Source organism: Alligator mississippiensis, chromosome 6 (genome assembly GCF_030867095.1).
Source record: "Alligator mississippiensis isolate rAllMis1 chromosome 6, rAllMis1, whole genome shotgun sequence".
NCBI lineage: Eukaryota > Metazoa > Chordata > Crocodylia > Alligatoridae > Alligator > Alligator mississippiensis.
The window spans coordinates 89,138,333-89,153,792 of record NC_081829.1 but is presented as its reverse complement, the minus strand read 5'-3'; the positions used below and the strand labels follow the sequence as shown (position 1 = coordinate 89,153,792).

At 44.5% G+C, this 15,460-nt stretch overlaps 1 long non-coding RNA gene across 7 annotated transcripts in view; it reads right to left on the bottom strand.

Annotated features, from left to right (window-relative positions):
* Positions 1–13,916: 13,916 nt before the first annotated feature.
* The window catches only part of LOC132251218 (uncharacterized), a 59,693-nt gene continuing 58,149 nt past the window's right edge, over positions 13,917–15,460 (bottom strand). For all 7 annotated transcript variants that reach the window (XR_009463131.1, XR_009463130.1, XR_009463129.1 and 4 more), the window contains one exon: positions 13,917–14,479. This is a non-coding gene — a long non-coding RNA (uncharacterized LOC132251218). The remainder of the gene's footprint in view (positions 14,480–15,460) is intronic.

Below are 15,460 nucleotides of genomic sequence, written 5' to 3'. Positions count from 1 at the left end.
ACGGAAGACTAGGAGCTGCAACTTAAACCTCGCACGGGCTGCCAGTTAGACAGCCCCATCCTAGGGTAAGATGCTACTCAGCAGGAGTGAGGATGACACAATCCAGCTGTATTTTCCATGTAAAAGGTCAGTTGAAAGAAATTTCCTGCAAGTGTCATCAAGTTTACTTGGCAAAGACATGTGAAAGGTTGTTCCCAGTAGTTGCTCCTCAGCTTTGGCACTTCCTCTCCCTTAAGCCTATCAGAACAAGTCTGGACATTTTGTGGACACTTTGTTAACTTTCCTATTTGGGCAGAAGTTCAGCAAACAAGGCTAGGCTAGGATATTATTTGGAAGTTTTTGTTTTATACTTTATTTTAATATTCTACTTGTTGATCATCATCATCGGCAATCCCTCGCAATTGAGGTTGATTGTCTTATCTATGAGTCCAAAAAAAGTGTGCTAAAGCCATTTTCATGGAAGACGCCCATGTACAATTTCTTTTATGATGGAGAGACTGCTGCACATCATCTTCCACACAGTTCTTGACAGAACTGGCCCTGGATCCAATGGCGAGGAGGCCAATACAATTGGAGATTTCATTCTGCTCCAGCCTTCATCTGCCTTCACAGCTGTTGAGGGTCTAACATCTGCTTCTTCCTGCTCCACCACTGAGGACTTGCAGACCCATGGCTGGGGCCTGGACAGGCTTATTATAGTGGTGACCAGTACTCAACATGTCACAGCATCATCAGATGATACGTGTGGCTTTTCAGGAGGTAAAATATTGCCATCTGCTGTCCCCATCACATCCTGGTGGTGCTGCCGCTGCTTGGTCCACAACTGCTTATTCATCAGAGTTACCCCTGCATATTTTGCAGCTAACCTTCCCTGGAAATCATTCATTCCTCTCCCCACCACCTGTGGATGCCATGCACTGGGTAGCAGCACAGCTATTTTGTTTTTACTGTAAGCTGCCCTGAGCCTTAATTGGGAAGGGCAGCATGTAAATATAATACGTAGTGTACTGTAATGTACTATTCCATGGGGCAAGGGGCACTTGTATTACTTTGTGGGCTGATACAGCAGGAAAAGCAGTGGTTCCCTAACTCCACATACTGCAAAAAGCTATATGACCCCAAGGGGAAAAAAAACCCCAAAGCAATACACTCTTTTTTTCCCTTCATGTTTTCCCCATGTCTTTCATAAAATAGATTGCTATTATGGGGTAGCACTGGTAAAGCACTGGTATAACTATTGATGTAACTATGTTGCTAGTTCCTCCAAATAAGATCCCAGGAGGATGTTAAAGCTCTATCAACAGCCTTCTCTTTTCTAACATCAATACTTTCTCATACTTTGCATGTCTTTACTGAAGTCTCCTAAGCTGTCCCTGTGCTCTCCAGAGCTAACAATGGAGAAATCAAAAGCAGTCAGAAACACTCAGATAGGCCCCCTTTTAAATCCCCACCCCCTTCATATTCTCTTCTGTCTGTAAGAATCCTTAAACAGAAAGTGACATTCACTGAAGTTGGGACCAGAAAGAATGAATTATTTTAACTAACAGTATCACAAGCTAGGCAGCAGGAAGCCAAGTAGTCTATAACTTGGCAGCAGGTACCCAAGAGTATAGTGCGTCTATAACTTACACACTAAAGAAGAACTTCTCTCTGCACTTACAAAAAAGTTTCTTTTGAGGATTTCAAAGTGGTTTCCACAATTAAGGGCCAGGTGTCAATACCTTGACTCTTGCTGAGTGCTGCCTTTCTCTGCAGGTAACCCCATTAAAATCAATGGGATGAATCACATGCTAAGGTGCTATTTCAACTTCAGTAAAGGTGGCAGGATCTGGCCCTTAACAGTTAAACTTCATACCTCCCTTCTTTAAGTAAGAATTACCTCCCTGCTATAAATGGGGAAACTGAAGTGCAGGGAAGTTTAATGTATCCAAAGTTGTAAAGTAACTCAGCAATGGAATAGGAGCCAAGAGTTTGCTTCAGCCCCAAAAGAAGTTTGTTAGACAACTGTAGATGATTGTTCTTTAAGCTGTCCCTGGAAGTAACTTTCCAAGCACATTGTGAGAACAGTTCCTTGTTCTCATATACATTTCCATGGACTTACTGCCAGAAGAAAATGAAATGCCTCTGTGAGTTACTTGTGTTGGTTCAAACTACCTGCCTCCAGATAGAGGAATAGGTTTTGGGATAATGACATTTAAAAGGACATATGCTTTCAATTAGTTAAAGGATTTCAAATGATGATCCTTGTATGCTAATATCATGGGCTTCACACATACTACCAACATAACAGAAATCAGACTCAAGTTTACAGTCTAATCCAAGTCTAGTCCATCATGTCTGTGAGCATTTAGCTCAGTAGGAAGATTAGAAGCTCTGGCAATGAGTATTACCTCCAGTGGAAAAAAAAAAAAATCAGTGTAGTAAGATGCATAGTGTTTTCCAGTAGCCTGAGCAAAATTTTTATGAGATAATTTTAATAATGCAGTTAATCTATGTTTCATTTGTATTTCATGTTTCCTCTTTGCACAATTTTTATCTTGTTAACAGTATAAATTAATTGCTGCACAAAAAAAGCTTTTCACTAAGGACATTTCCAATAAGATTCTCTCTGCCTTTTATCCCTCATTTTTACTTTGGACATCCTAAAATGGAAAAAAGAGTTTTGACAATTAAAAAAAAGTATAAAAAGTCTAAGCTTATAAATTCACAGATGAAATACAACTACAAATGAGGGGCACAGAAATCTAGAACGAGGGACATTGTAAGTACAGAGGGTAACATGATTAATGTAACAATTACAATAAAATATTCCAGTGAGATATTCAAAATTGTATGAAACTGTTTCCATCAGAGTAGAACAAAGACTTACCAGTTTAATAGTGGGGACATTTGATTCAGCACAGCAGGGGACCAAATAACAAAATGCTATGAGCAGATTCTACATTTACAGCTTGTGAGCTTGTCAATAGCCATGGCAGCTAAAGCGTCACAGCACTACTCATTTACAATTAAGAAAGAGAATCTTGCCCTTTGTAGCAACAAAAAAACCTGGCCAAAATTTGCAGGCAATGGTTCAGTTTAACTGGAGCGGGGGCGGGCAATTATTTTGGGTGGAGGGCCGCTTAGTGAGTTTTGGCAAGCCATCGAGAGCCGCATGACAGGCAGCCAAGGGCAGATAAATATTAGTTTTCTAAATTTTTTAGGGGCCTCGTGGGCCACATTTTGCCCACCCCTGAACTAGAGGAATACTACTAGGCAGAAGATGGACACAATCATTACTATCTTTGAGCTGAATTTGATTAGGCATAGTGTTTTTTCAACTATCAGAAGGCTCACCAGGGACTTGGATGGGGTTGAGATGCCTCCCAACAACTAGGAGTCACAAAAGAGCTAAGGCAGGCGCTGCGGTGAGGCAAAGTGTCCCACGTACTTTTGCGTATGTGCAGGGTCAGGGGAGGCTCCAAAGCGGGTATGGTAGCACAGCTGCATGCCCCTTTTGGGCTGACCTGTGCTGGTGAAGTTTCTGAGGACTTTAAAAGAAATGGAAGAGAATTTAGAGAATCCCCCTTCCCCTCCACGCACAGAGGCATGTCCTCTTCCTTCTGTCCCTCAGCTCGTGCGGCTGCTTTCCCGGGGGCAGGAGCATCTTCAGAGTTGCTCCTGCCTGCTCCAGCTGGGCTGTGTGGGGCCTGGGCTCACCTAGGGCAGTGACAGCAGCAGCAGCTTCCCACACCTCCTCCTTGGGGGCACTGGGCAGTGTGGGGAAACCACACCCTCCCCGTTGCTGGTGCTGCTGCTCCCAGTTAAGCCCAAGCTCTGTGCAGTCCAGCTCAAGAGGGTAGGAGCAACTCTGAAGCTTCCCTCATTTCCAGGACAGCAGGGAAAGCAGCAGCATCTGGAGGAAGAGGGGACAGGAGGAGGAAGCATGAAGGGGAAAGCAGGGATGCTTATCTGGTTTGGGAACTTTAAAAAGTCCCCAGGGACTCCCACAGCATGGTCTGTCCACACTGGTGGACTGGGCAGGGTGGAGGCTGGGAGTGGGGATGCAGTCACCCCTGCAGCATGACTGGCTGCTCCTGCACACCACTTTTGCCAAATCTTGGATCCCCCCCTGCCTAGGGCAGCTCCTAGGGAAATCTGCTGTCCAAAAGTAGAAGCGTTTAATGAAGTCAGGAAGGCTAAAGCACAACTGGAATGCAGCTAGCAAGGGATGAGAAGGCTAACAAGAAGGGTTTCTACAAGTATGTCGGTAGCAAGAAGAGGATCAGGGGAAGAGTGGGTCCCTTACTGACTGGGGGAGGCAACCTAGTGACAGAGGATGCAGAAAAGGCTGAAGTGCTCAATGCCTTTTATGCCTCAGTCTTCCCAGGCAAGGTCAGCTCCCAGACCCCTGCACCTGCAGCACAGTGTGGGGAGGAGGTGAGCAGCCCTCAGTGGTGAAAGAACAGGTTAGGGCAGGGATGGGCAAAGTCCAGTCCGTGGGCCAGATCTGGTCAGCAGTGGGCTCCATTTTCCAGCCACCTCTGTGTGGCTGGGGCCAGTCTCCATGGAAACCCCAGCCTCAGCTGCTGGGAAAGCTCAAGGCTGGGGTTGCCATGGAGACCAGCCGCAGCCGCGCTGGCAGTGCAGGGCAAGGGGCTGCTCCGAGCCACTGGGATCTTGTGATGGGGGCAGCTTGCTCTGGAACCAGTGCAGAGCTGCAATCTGTAGCCGGCACCCGGGACAGGGGTGTGCAAACAGGAGATTGCAGCTCTGTCCTTGCTCTGGACCAGGCTGTCACCGTTGCAAGGAGCTGGGGCAGAGCTGCAACCCCCTGCTTGCACGCCCCTGCCCAGTGTGCCAGCTACAGATCGCAACTCTGCCCTGGCTCTGGAGCAAGCTGCCCTCATCGCAAGATCCCAGTGGCTCTGGAGCAGCGCCCTGCTCTGCTCTGCTGTGTGCCCTGCCAGCAGGGCTGTGGCTGGTCTCCATGGCAACCCCAGCCTTGAGCTGTCCCACATGCAGCTGGGGTTTCCATGGAGACCGGCTTCTGCCATGCATGCAGGGGCTGCTGGGAAATGGAGTCCGGCTGCTGGCCGAATCAGCCATTTTGCTCACCCCTGGGTTAGGGCCTATCAAGTCCATGGGGCTAGATGGGATGCACCCAAGGCAGTTGTCCGATGAGATTTCAGAGCTATTGGCCATCACCTTTGAAAACTCACGGCTATCAGGAGAAGTCCTGGATGATTGGAGAAGGGCAAACACAGTGTGCATATTTAAGAACGTGAAAAAGGAGGATCCAGGGAATTACAGAGAAGTTAGCCTCACCTCAGTCCCTGGAAAAATCATGAAGTTGATCCTCAAGGAATCTATCTGTAAACACTTGGAGGAGAAGGAGGTGATTAGGAACAGTCAGCATGGATTCATCAAGGGCAAGTCATGCCTGACCAACCCGATTGCCTTCTGTGATGAGATGACTGGCTCTGTGGATGCAGGAAGACCAGTGGATGTGGTGTACCTTGACTTAAGCAAAGCTTTTGATAAGTTCTCCTACAACATTCTGCCAGGCAAGCTAAGGAAGTACAGGCTGGATAACTGGACTGTAAGGCGAATTGAAAACTGGCTGGATCATCGGGCTCAGAGAGTAGCAGTCAATGGTGTGATATTTAGTTGGCAGCCGGTCTCAAGTGGAGTGCTCCAGGGGTTGGACCTGGGGCCAGTTTTGTTCAATGTCTTAATCGGTGATCTGGAAGACGGAATAGAGTGGCAAGCAAGTTTGCAGTTGACACCAAGCTGGGGTAGTAGTAGATACACTGGAGGGTAGGGCTAGGATGCAGAGGGACCTGGACAAATTGGAGGACTGGGCCAAAAGGAATCTCATGAGGTTCAACAAGGACAAGTGCAAAGTCCTGCACTTAGGACATAACAATCCCATGCACCAGGACAGGCTGGGGAGCAGCTTTGCAGAAAAGGCCCTGGGGGTTATAGAAGACATAAGCTGAATATGAGCCAACAGTGTGCCCTTGTTGCCAAGAAGGCTAATGGCATCCTGGGCTGCATTGGTAGGAGTGTTGCCAGCAGGTCACGGGAAGTGATTATTCCCCTCTATTCAGCACTGGTGCATCCACATCTGGAGTACTGTGTTCAGTTTTGCACCCCCCACTACAGAAAGGATGTGGACTAATTGGAGAGACTCCAGCAGGGGGCAACAAAAATGGTTCACGGGCTGGGGCACATGACTTATGAGGAAAGGCGGAGGGAACTGGGCTCATTTAGTTTGGAGAAGAACAGACTGAGGGGGGATTTGATTGCAGCCCTCAAGTACCTGAAGTGAAGTTAGAAAGAGGATGGAGTTAGACTGTTCTCAGTGGTGGCAGATGACAGAACAAGGAGCAACAGTCTCAAATTGCAGCAAGGGATGCTTAGGTTAGAGATTAGGAGGAATTTTCTCACTAAGAGGGTAGTAAAACACTAGCACAGGTTACCCAGAGGTGGTGGAAGCTCCATCTTTGGCTGGGATGATCTAGTTGGGAATGGTCCTGCTTTGAGGAGGAGGTTGGACTAGATGATCTCCAGAGGTCCCTTCCAATCTTAATTTTCTATGATTTCTAAGTCAGGCACCAAGTTTTTGGGGATGCTAGTATAGGGTCTTTTTTAATTAGTCTTTGGAAGGTAGGTACCTAAACTCTGTCTTGGTCCTGTTTAGGTGCTTCAGAATCCTGCCCTTAAAAAGCATGTACAACCTAAAAAAAAGTCAGTTAATACTGTCAGGGAGCCATCTTTTCAGCTGCAGACTTTAGCACGCTTATCATATTTTGACTTTGTTGCATTAACATGGATTCTTGCATTTAATAACTAGTGTAGGAGGGCATTTGTGATCATGCTAGTTGTCTAGGCCCGATTTAGTAAAGGGGAAAAGGTGCTTAAAACAGGGAGTAAATATTTTCCATTTGGAATTTCCATGTTTTTTAAATGATTGTTAAAAATTTATGACTGTGTAGGAGGTGATGAATAAAAGAGGGAGAGCATGATGATTGTTAGTTGGGATTTTGCCAGTGGGAGAAGTTCAGTTAATTCAGGATAATCTTCACAGGCACGGAAGTCTGGTCTTTAATAGACCTCTGATCCTTTCATGTAAAGGACCGCATGCTCACCTGTTTAACTGGTAGTTACTCACATCCATCCGCTAGTGGGTGTCTACAGCATAGTGGAAGTAAAAACCTTCCCAGCACTGTGCTCATGAGTAGAGAGAAGGAAGACTGTTTGGGCAAGGTCAACAATTGTGCTGTTGTAACTAAAGTTATTGCTAGTGTTTTCAATAGTGTTCATTTGGGGGGGTTAACTCTGCTGCTGCAGTCCATGTCCAAACTTCCATTTATTTCAATGGTAGCCAAGTTAGACTGAAGTAGAGCACTTTTAAAAAATCCTACTTTGAGTATAGTGTAAACAAAAAAAATTGTGTTTCTTAAGTGTAATGTCCATCAGGGGCCATTAAAACGTGATGAAATGAGTAATTGTAGCTGGTTCCTATCACGCCTTTAAGTGAACGTGCCCAGCATCTGGAGCACATGGGAGCCTTTCGGGATTCCCGTGTACTCCAGAAGCTGGGAGCCCCATCAGCTGGTTAGAGTTTCCTGCCAGGGGACTCCAAGGTGCACTACTGCATCCTAGGAAGTCTGATTAACAGACAGAGCTCCCAGCTGGAGAAGTGCATGATCTGATCAGCTGATGGGACTCCCAGCCATGGGAACATATGGAGCCAAGCTTGTTACTTGATGCAGGAGGAGTCTGGGATCAGGCCTCCCCTGTACCAGCAATATGGTGCCATGAGATCTGATGTAGGATCCCACAATTGTGCCTCCTCCTATGCATGTGTGGCATGGCAGGAAACAAGATTGTTGTTATCCCACATCATATCGCATCATGCCTTTACTTTACCATGTCAGGGGCCTCTCTCTCTCTCTCTCTCTCTCTCTCTCAGGTAAAGTTAATACAGGGTACTATAGGGGTGACCCCAGAATCTACAGGAGGAGGGTAGATAATCTGTAACTACTGAGAAAGAAAAGATGGTCCATGCGTCCGTTTGATACCAGAGACCTTGTGAATACAATGGCATATGAGTTGCACATAAAGATTTGTCAAAGAAGTCTTTCACGTGATGTGTAGTTTTAAGCCTTTAAATGACTTTATGAAAACCCATCTGGAAATAAATGTAGCTGGTCTAACGTATTTAATAAATGTAATGTGTCATTCTTCCACATTAAAGAAAATGTAATAGTATGATTGAGTGGAGGTGAGCTCCTCCAGGAAATTCCTTTATAAGACATAACTGAATTATTGTTTTTCTATTGGGGCAGCCAAAACATTTAGTGTCCTTGACAATATAGGATGTGTGCCTGACTCTCTGCCACCAAGTTAGGCACACTGTGTCTGGATATGTGCCCAGTTCCTGACATATTTCCACTTGAGTGATTTATTTATTTTCAAAAGAGAGATTACACAAATTATACTAAATACTGCAAGTTCCTCTTGGATTATATGGCAAAACTAGGGGTTTTGATGCCAGATAGATAAGAACTAACCAATTAATGTATATATGCATTGAAGCCAAAGGTTTTCTTCAAAATGGGTACATGAAAATGAGGCTTTGGGGTGGGATTTTTAAATTATTAAAAAAAAAAAAAAAACCAAACAAACAAACCTGAACTCCCAAATCCAATTTCAATCATACTTGGGCATCTAACTCCCTTTGGCTCTTCTGTAAATTCCATTTCCAAGTCCTGATTTAAGCACCTAAATAAGTATCTTGATTTTAAAAATTGCTGATCATTCATAGGAGTTCCTATTTATGGCAGTGGAATGATTGGTCTCAGCACATATAGAAGTCAAGAAACTTATTCAGACCTGTACATAGGAGTCTAACTTCAAGTATTCATTTAAAAAAAGAAATAAAACTAAACTGAAACCAATACTAAAAGCTGTGGCTGTGGAGCAGATATAAGTGCTTGATACAAAAGTGACCCAAAGATACAGAACTAACAGTGCATTCATGTTACAAGTAGGATGTCACAGTTTCAAATATTTTGCTCTAATTTATGCCCTGTAGAAGGATCTCTTTTAATTAAGACACAAGACTAGGAAGTCATGTTGTTCCCTCCCCAAATGCTGGTGTGAAAATTGGGCAAGGCCCCTAGCTAGACTGCATATCAGTTGTTACTTCTCTAATACAAGGAACAGTGACTTCACAATGGTTTCTGTGACAATTCATGAGTGTCTTTGAAATCTTCAGATGAAAAGCACTGTGCAAATGAAGCATATTATATACAGGAGGAAAGAGGCATGGCACCATGCCAACCCAACCCAAGACAATTTTTTTTATTGACTATCTGCAACGTTTTTACTGATGACCAAGCTATTTAACTGACATATGTTTTGCCTGATATATGCTTTATAAAATGGAAACAAAGGCAGGGTTCAAACCACAGGAAAAAAAGTTTGAAGATTATCAGTAAAAATAAACTTGGGTTGGCAATCCTACTTGACTAAAGCAATGCAACACCATGCTGCCCCACCCTATGGTCCCCTACTCATCCCCACACCCTGACTTCACCTTGCATTGTGCTGGACTGCAGCCTACTGCAGCCTACCGCCCACTAGCCCTATTCCCCCCATCCCAGCATGGATCTCCAAAGAAGGACCACTGTCTGCCTACCTGCTACCCAGCAGTGTTACAGGCAAATGGGAGGAGCACCATTGTCAACATATGGCTGGGGGATTGGGGAAGGCGCCACAAAACCCTAAAAAACTTCTTGGTGCCGAGCTTCCACTTGGACACCAGCTGGCATTGCTGTGCTCCATCTGTGCTTTAGCAATGCACCCAGCTTGTTTTCTCACCACCTCCATGCTTTTGCGGAGCTGTTTGTGGTTCCCAATTTCTGGACGGCACAATTTTCCTATGGAATTTATGGACAGGCCTTTTTAGCCTGGTTAGTGACAGAGCGTGCGTAAATTTATGGACTGTTGGTGACCCTGCAGGGTGATGAAACTTCATGTGTTTCAGCTTCTGGAGTTCATCCCAATTTAGAATAAGAAGGGTGCTGGGAAGGGGGAGTATTTTAATGCAGACTTCTGGCCATCCCTGTAGGTTCCTAGAGCTTACTAAGTGGGGTACTGGAGCTTCCCTTCTGTTCCTCAGGATCGACTGGATCATGGGCAGTAGTTTAGCACATTACTGTTGGCAGTCTAGGGTCACGCCAGGTATCTGTTGCAGTCCAAATCACCAGGCCAAGGGTTGAAGCAGTATTGTGGTCATAGCAGATGGTAAATCAGAGTTGGGACAGGCAGGAGCAAACAGGAACAAGGCTGGAGCAAGTCCAGGAAGCACACACAGGAGTGTTGTTGATGGGACAAGTCCCACAGGAAGTAGAAAGGGTTTTATAGTCCCCCTGTCCGGGGCTTGCTGCTCCCAGAGGTTCTTCCCGGTCACTTGACTCATCAATGTCCTTGTGAGAGAGACCAGACTGGGCTGGGGAAGCATTTGACCAGCTGTCTGGTGGTTTTGAGGAATTAGCATCTGCCTTCTAGCTTGGATGCCCTGTGGTCCTAAGACTGCTTACTTCCCAATCAATTTTTTATTTTTAGTGACTAGAAGTATTATAACAGTTTCAAATCCAATTATCAAAATGACTGCAGCTAGAAAATTGTTTTCCAAGTCGATTCAGAGAACTTGGGAAGAGGACGTACACTCCACTTTACCAAATGGTTAGGGCACTCATCCAGGTTGTGGCAGGTGCAGGTGAAATCCATCTGCTGCCTGGAAAGCCTGAACCCACTTTCTGTTTAGCTGAAGCACATGCTAAAAGATGTTCTGAAGCGGAAGAGACATCAAGAACTCATTCATGCAAGGACACGTGCGAGTATTACACAGGAGAAAGATGGAAACCAGGGATTCAGCATCCCCAGACACAGCAGAAGTTTGAACAGTGGTCTCCTATGTCCTGGGACAATGCCCCAGACAAGTTGGTGGATAACAGAACCAGCAGGACCATTCCTCCTTTTCTTCTTGGCCCGCCATTTCTATTGCTTTGTTCTTGTTAAAAATAGCAAGAATAGACATGAAGTTTTTCCATGTTTTTGTTTTCAATGAGGAGAAACCAAGACATGTATTAAATAGAAAAATCATGCGTTTGCACATCCTCATGTCTAATGTCTGAAGAGCTAGGATTCTCCTTCCAAGGTCTGCGGAGATAAGGGGAGGAGGAAAATGAATAGCAGTGAATCTGGGGAGAGGAGGGGGGAACCTGCTGCCCCATCGTGCTGCTCCTCAGATCTCACAGAAGAGTTACGTCCTTTCCTACTCTCCTAATTCTCGCCTCTGCTCCTAACCCCAATGAGATTCATTGGGACTCTCAACTTCCTCCTGGCCTGAACTGTCTACCTAACAGTTTCTCCAGACTTAGAAAATTTCTTGGCCCCACAAGTCTGAAATGGAAGTTGAAGCCCAAGGACATAGCTAGGTCATTGGTTCTCCAGCATTATGGAAAAGGTTTACTTTTGCTTCATAAATGCTTGCTTTGGTCACACAGTTCTGGAGTTGGGCTGTCTGTATGACAAGGAATATTTTATTTCCACAGTTGTGCTCTCCCTTAAATCCGACCCCTACCTGAGCTACTAGGGAACATACTCCATGGTCAGGATCCAGATACTGAGTGGCCCATCCTGGGAGAGATCAAATTTGAGATTTTGGAAACATCAAATGAGCACAGAGCTGTGACTAATGTTTGCTGTGCTGGCTTTGTCAGGAACTTCAATGGGACTCATTACACTTCAGCACCCAACAGTTTAAAATGATCTTAAGCAGCTCAGTACCCATCACAGCCAGCTAACAATTAGTTTACCAAAAGCTGCTTGTCCTCTTAGTGGTGCATACATCCCACAACCCTGCATTTAAAATTTATTAGGAATTTAAAAACTGAACAGGTTATCCCATCTGTACAGGGGCACAAAACACTTGAGCATTTATCATTCTTAAAAGTATCCCACCCATAGAGATTCAATTATTTTTTTTCATATACACACACAAACACATTCAAGATGTTCTTTCAGCTTGGGAGTAAAGGTCTCTGCTTCTATCTATGTTCTAGATCAGCTAGCAGCTGATTTCAATGTGCCAAGATTCCCTCGAAGTCATAATTATAGTCATCTGTGTTAACTAATTCAGACTTAGTTTCTGTATTTGTTTTTCAGGATTCCAATATTTCACTATGAACTTGAAGTCTGGATTGCCCCAGCCTTGAAAAACTCATTCAACATACCTGCAGTCATGCTGGGCTTGCCATAACTAACACCAGCTGAAGATCCACCCCACTCACTTTGGGGTTCCAGTGGAAGGAAAGTTTCCAACAGAGGATTTAGTCAACCCATGAGTGTGTACAGGTAATCTCCATGATTTTAGGTAACATGGGGATTAAATAAAAGTGAACAATTGCAATAAAAATTAAATTGAATTAGATGCTCAGTTCAATGAAAAACACAGCTAGATTGAAACCCACTTAAAACCAAACTAACTGGGACCTAAATTTATCTACTTCACTCAGTAACTGAAAAGATGAGGCTATTGCATCTTTAAAAAACCTTTTGTCCTGGCCCACTCTTGCCAGTCTGCCTATTATTCAGTGTCCCAGGAAAATCTGAGAGATTCATAGATTATAGAGTCAGAAGGGACCCAATGGATCGTTGTGTCTGACCCCCTACCCCTGGCAAGAAAGAGGACTGAGGTAAGACGACCCAGCCAGGTGATTGTCAAGCCTCCTCTTGAAGACCTCCAAGTTAGGCTACAGTGCCACCTCTCTTGGCAGCCCGTTCCAGATTCTGGCCACCCTTACTGTAAAAAAAATTCTTCCTAATGTCTAACCTAAATCTACTCTCTACTAGTTTGCACCCATTATTCCTAGTTACTCCCTGGGGCGCTCTGGTAAACAGCACATCCCCAATTTCTTGCTGTCCTCCCCTGGTAAACTTATAAGCAGCTACAAGGTCACCCCTCAGTCATTGTTTGTAAAGGCTGAAGATCCAGATCTCTCAACCTCCCTTTGTAGGGTCTTTCATGGAGGCCACTAATCATGCGAGTGGCCCTCCTCTGGACCCTCTCCAGATTCTCCGTGTCCCTCTTGAAGCGCGGCACCCAAAACTGGACACAGTACTCCAACTGCGACCTGACCAATGCCGCATAGCGGGGGAGCATCACCGTCCTTGATCTGTTGCTCATGCATCTGCTAATACACAATAAGGTGCGATTGGCTTTGTTGATGGCCTCGTTACACTGCTGGCTCATGTTCATCTTGGAGCCAACTATAACTCCAAGATCTCGCTCAGCTTCTGAGCTGCTGAGGAGGTCATCCCCCAACCTATAGGTGTGTTGGGGATTCTTCCTTCCTAGGTGGAGTACCTTACATTTATCTTTGTTGAATTGCATCCTATTTCGTTCTGCCCATTGATCCAACCTGTCCAGGTCGGCCTCTATCTGCTCCCTGCCCTCCGGTGTATTAACTTTACCCCATAACTTGGTATCATCCACGAACTTGGAGAGGTTGCTCTCCATGCCCTCATCCAAATCGCTGATGAAGATATTTAATAACACCGGTCCAAGGACCGAACCCTGTGGGACCCCACTGGGATGTCCTACCCCAGTCATGAGACCATGTGTTAAATATTTGTGTGTTACTGGACCCTACAGTCCAGGTATCAATACTGAAATACAAGTGTATTTTAAGGGTTTACACAGTGTGTGTAAAGGGTGAGCATCTCCACTATTTTAGTTTCTTTCTTCTTATCTGTGTAGGGGCACATCCCTACTTTTTGCCTGCATTATAAAAAAAGTTTTTTAATCTGCCTAAATTATGAGAGCAGCATACACTAATTTTGGAACAAACACCAAGTAAGTAGCCAGAAAGTTTTACTATTAACACCTTGGAGCCTTACAAAACACCCTCACCTACCATTGCATGTCTGAACATACTCTCCTTGTAACCGTTTCTGTTTGCATGCTAATGAACACTTTGCCTTAGGGACTCTGCCTGTTTCCTGACCGAATAAAGGTTGGAAAAGTTACAATCCATAAAAGATATATTAACATCCAACCAATGCAACAGCTGTGGTTAATATCAGACAAGAAATGGTCCATTACATTTATCAAAAGATAAGCAACTTAAGAAAGGTCAACCAAATATTCATCTTACATGGATTTGTACCTAAAATCCCATCACTTCAGTAACCTGTACTGAACGTGACAATTTTTACTATCTCTGTGTGCTCCGATACCATATTTATCTACACAGTGTCCCAAAGGAAATAGCATCCATTAGCAGTAGTGTGGTCTAGTAGCATAATGGTATCCATTATTTTCCACTACATTTAGCTGTGATTCTCCATTCTTGCTGGAGTTCTGTAATTCTCTTCTGGCAAACTGGCTACTGTGGTGGATAACTCGCCATGTGACAACCTGCAAAACAAGCAAGTGAAGTAACAAAATGTAATGAAATTGTCCCTTGGCACAGCCCCGTCTCAAAGAGATGTCATATATGGAATTGAACAATCATATACTGTATCTGGTAGTCAATAGGAAGCCTTAATTAAGTCAACTGGTTTCTGCATGTTTCTCGAACCTTTATGTTAGCAGTTAAAAATGCCTATAAAATATGTATTTACTTGTCTTCCCCTGCACAGGTATCTGTTCTGAAACAAAGTGCCAACATGGGCCAGGTGAGTATCTTGCCCATAACTATTTTAAATTAGGAAAAGTATCACCAGAAGACACTGCTAGGATACCTAAGATTGGCAATCTACAGAGTACAGCCTCCACTCTACGTCCAGGGCCTCGACTAGTGTATGAACAGGGGGCTTGTAAACAAATGGGACAAATACAGGAAGCTGAGAACCCATGAAGATACTTGCTAAAATAATCTGTTCCATGAACGATGAAATGTCTGTCTGTTATACATGCTAATAAAGAAATGCTGAAACACCCAACTCGTGTTACCAAATGCTCGTTCCTTTGCAACTATGCTGTGTTAACTTAGGGCAAGAGGCCTGTTTCCCCAACGTAAGGCAAGGGAGATGAACAGGATTCTTTAGGACAAGATCATTCAGGTTGTGGAGAGAATGATTCTGTCCAAGGCAAGAAGATTTGAACTGACTTCTTGTTTCCTTATTGTTAATGGCAGTGTTCCTACACCCCAGAAGGAGCAGCATTTCATTTCCCCATACTAGTGTGGGTTGCCTTTCAGAGACATTTGGGAAAGGCACCGGTTCACAGGGTACTGCTACAATGTACCTAATAAATAATATAAATTCCTCAACAAACATTAGTGTTCACTTCTGGCTACAGAATCCGTCCCATTGACTGGGACCTTAGGTCTAATTATTCAAACATGCATGTTAATGTGTTTTAATTTTGTGTTTTTCTTTAATGATATTATACTGT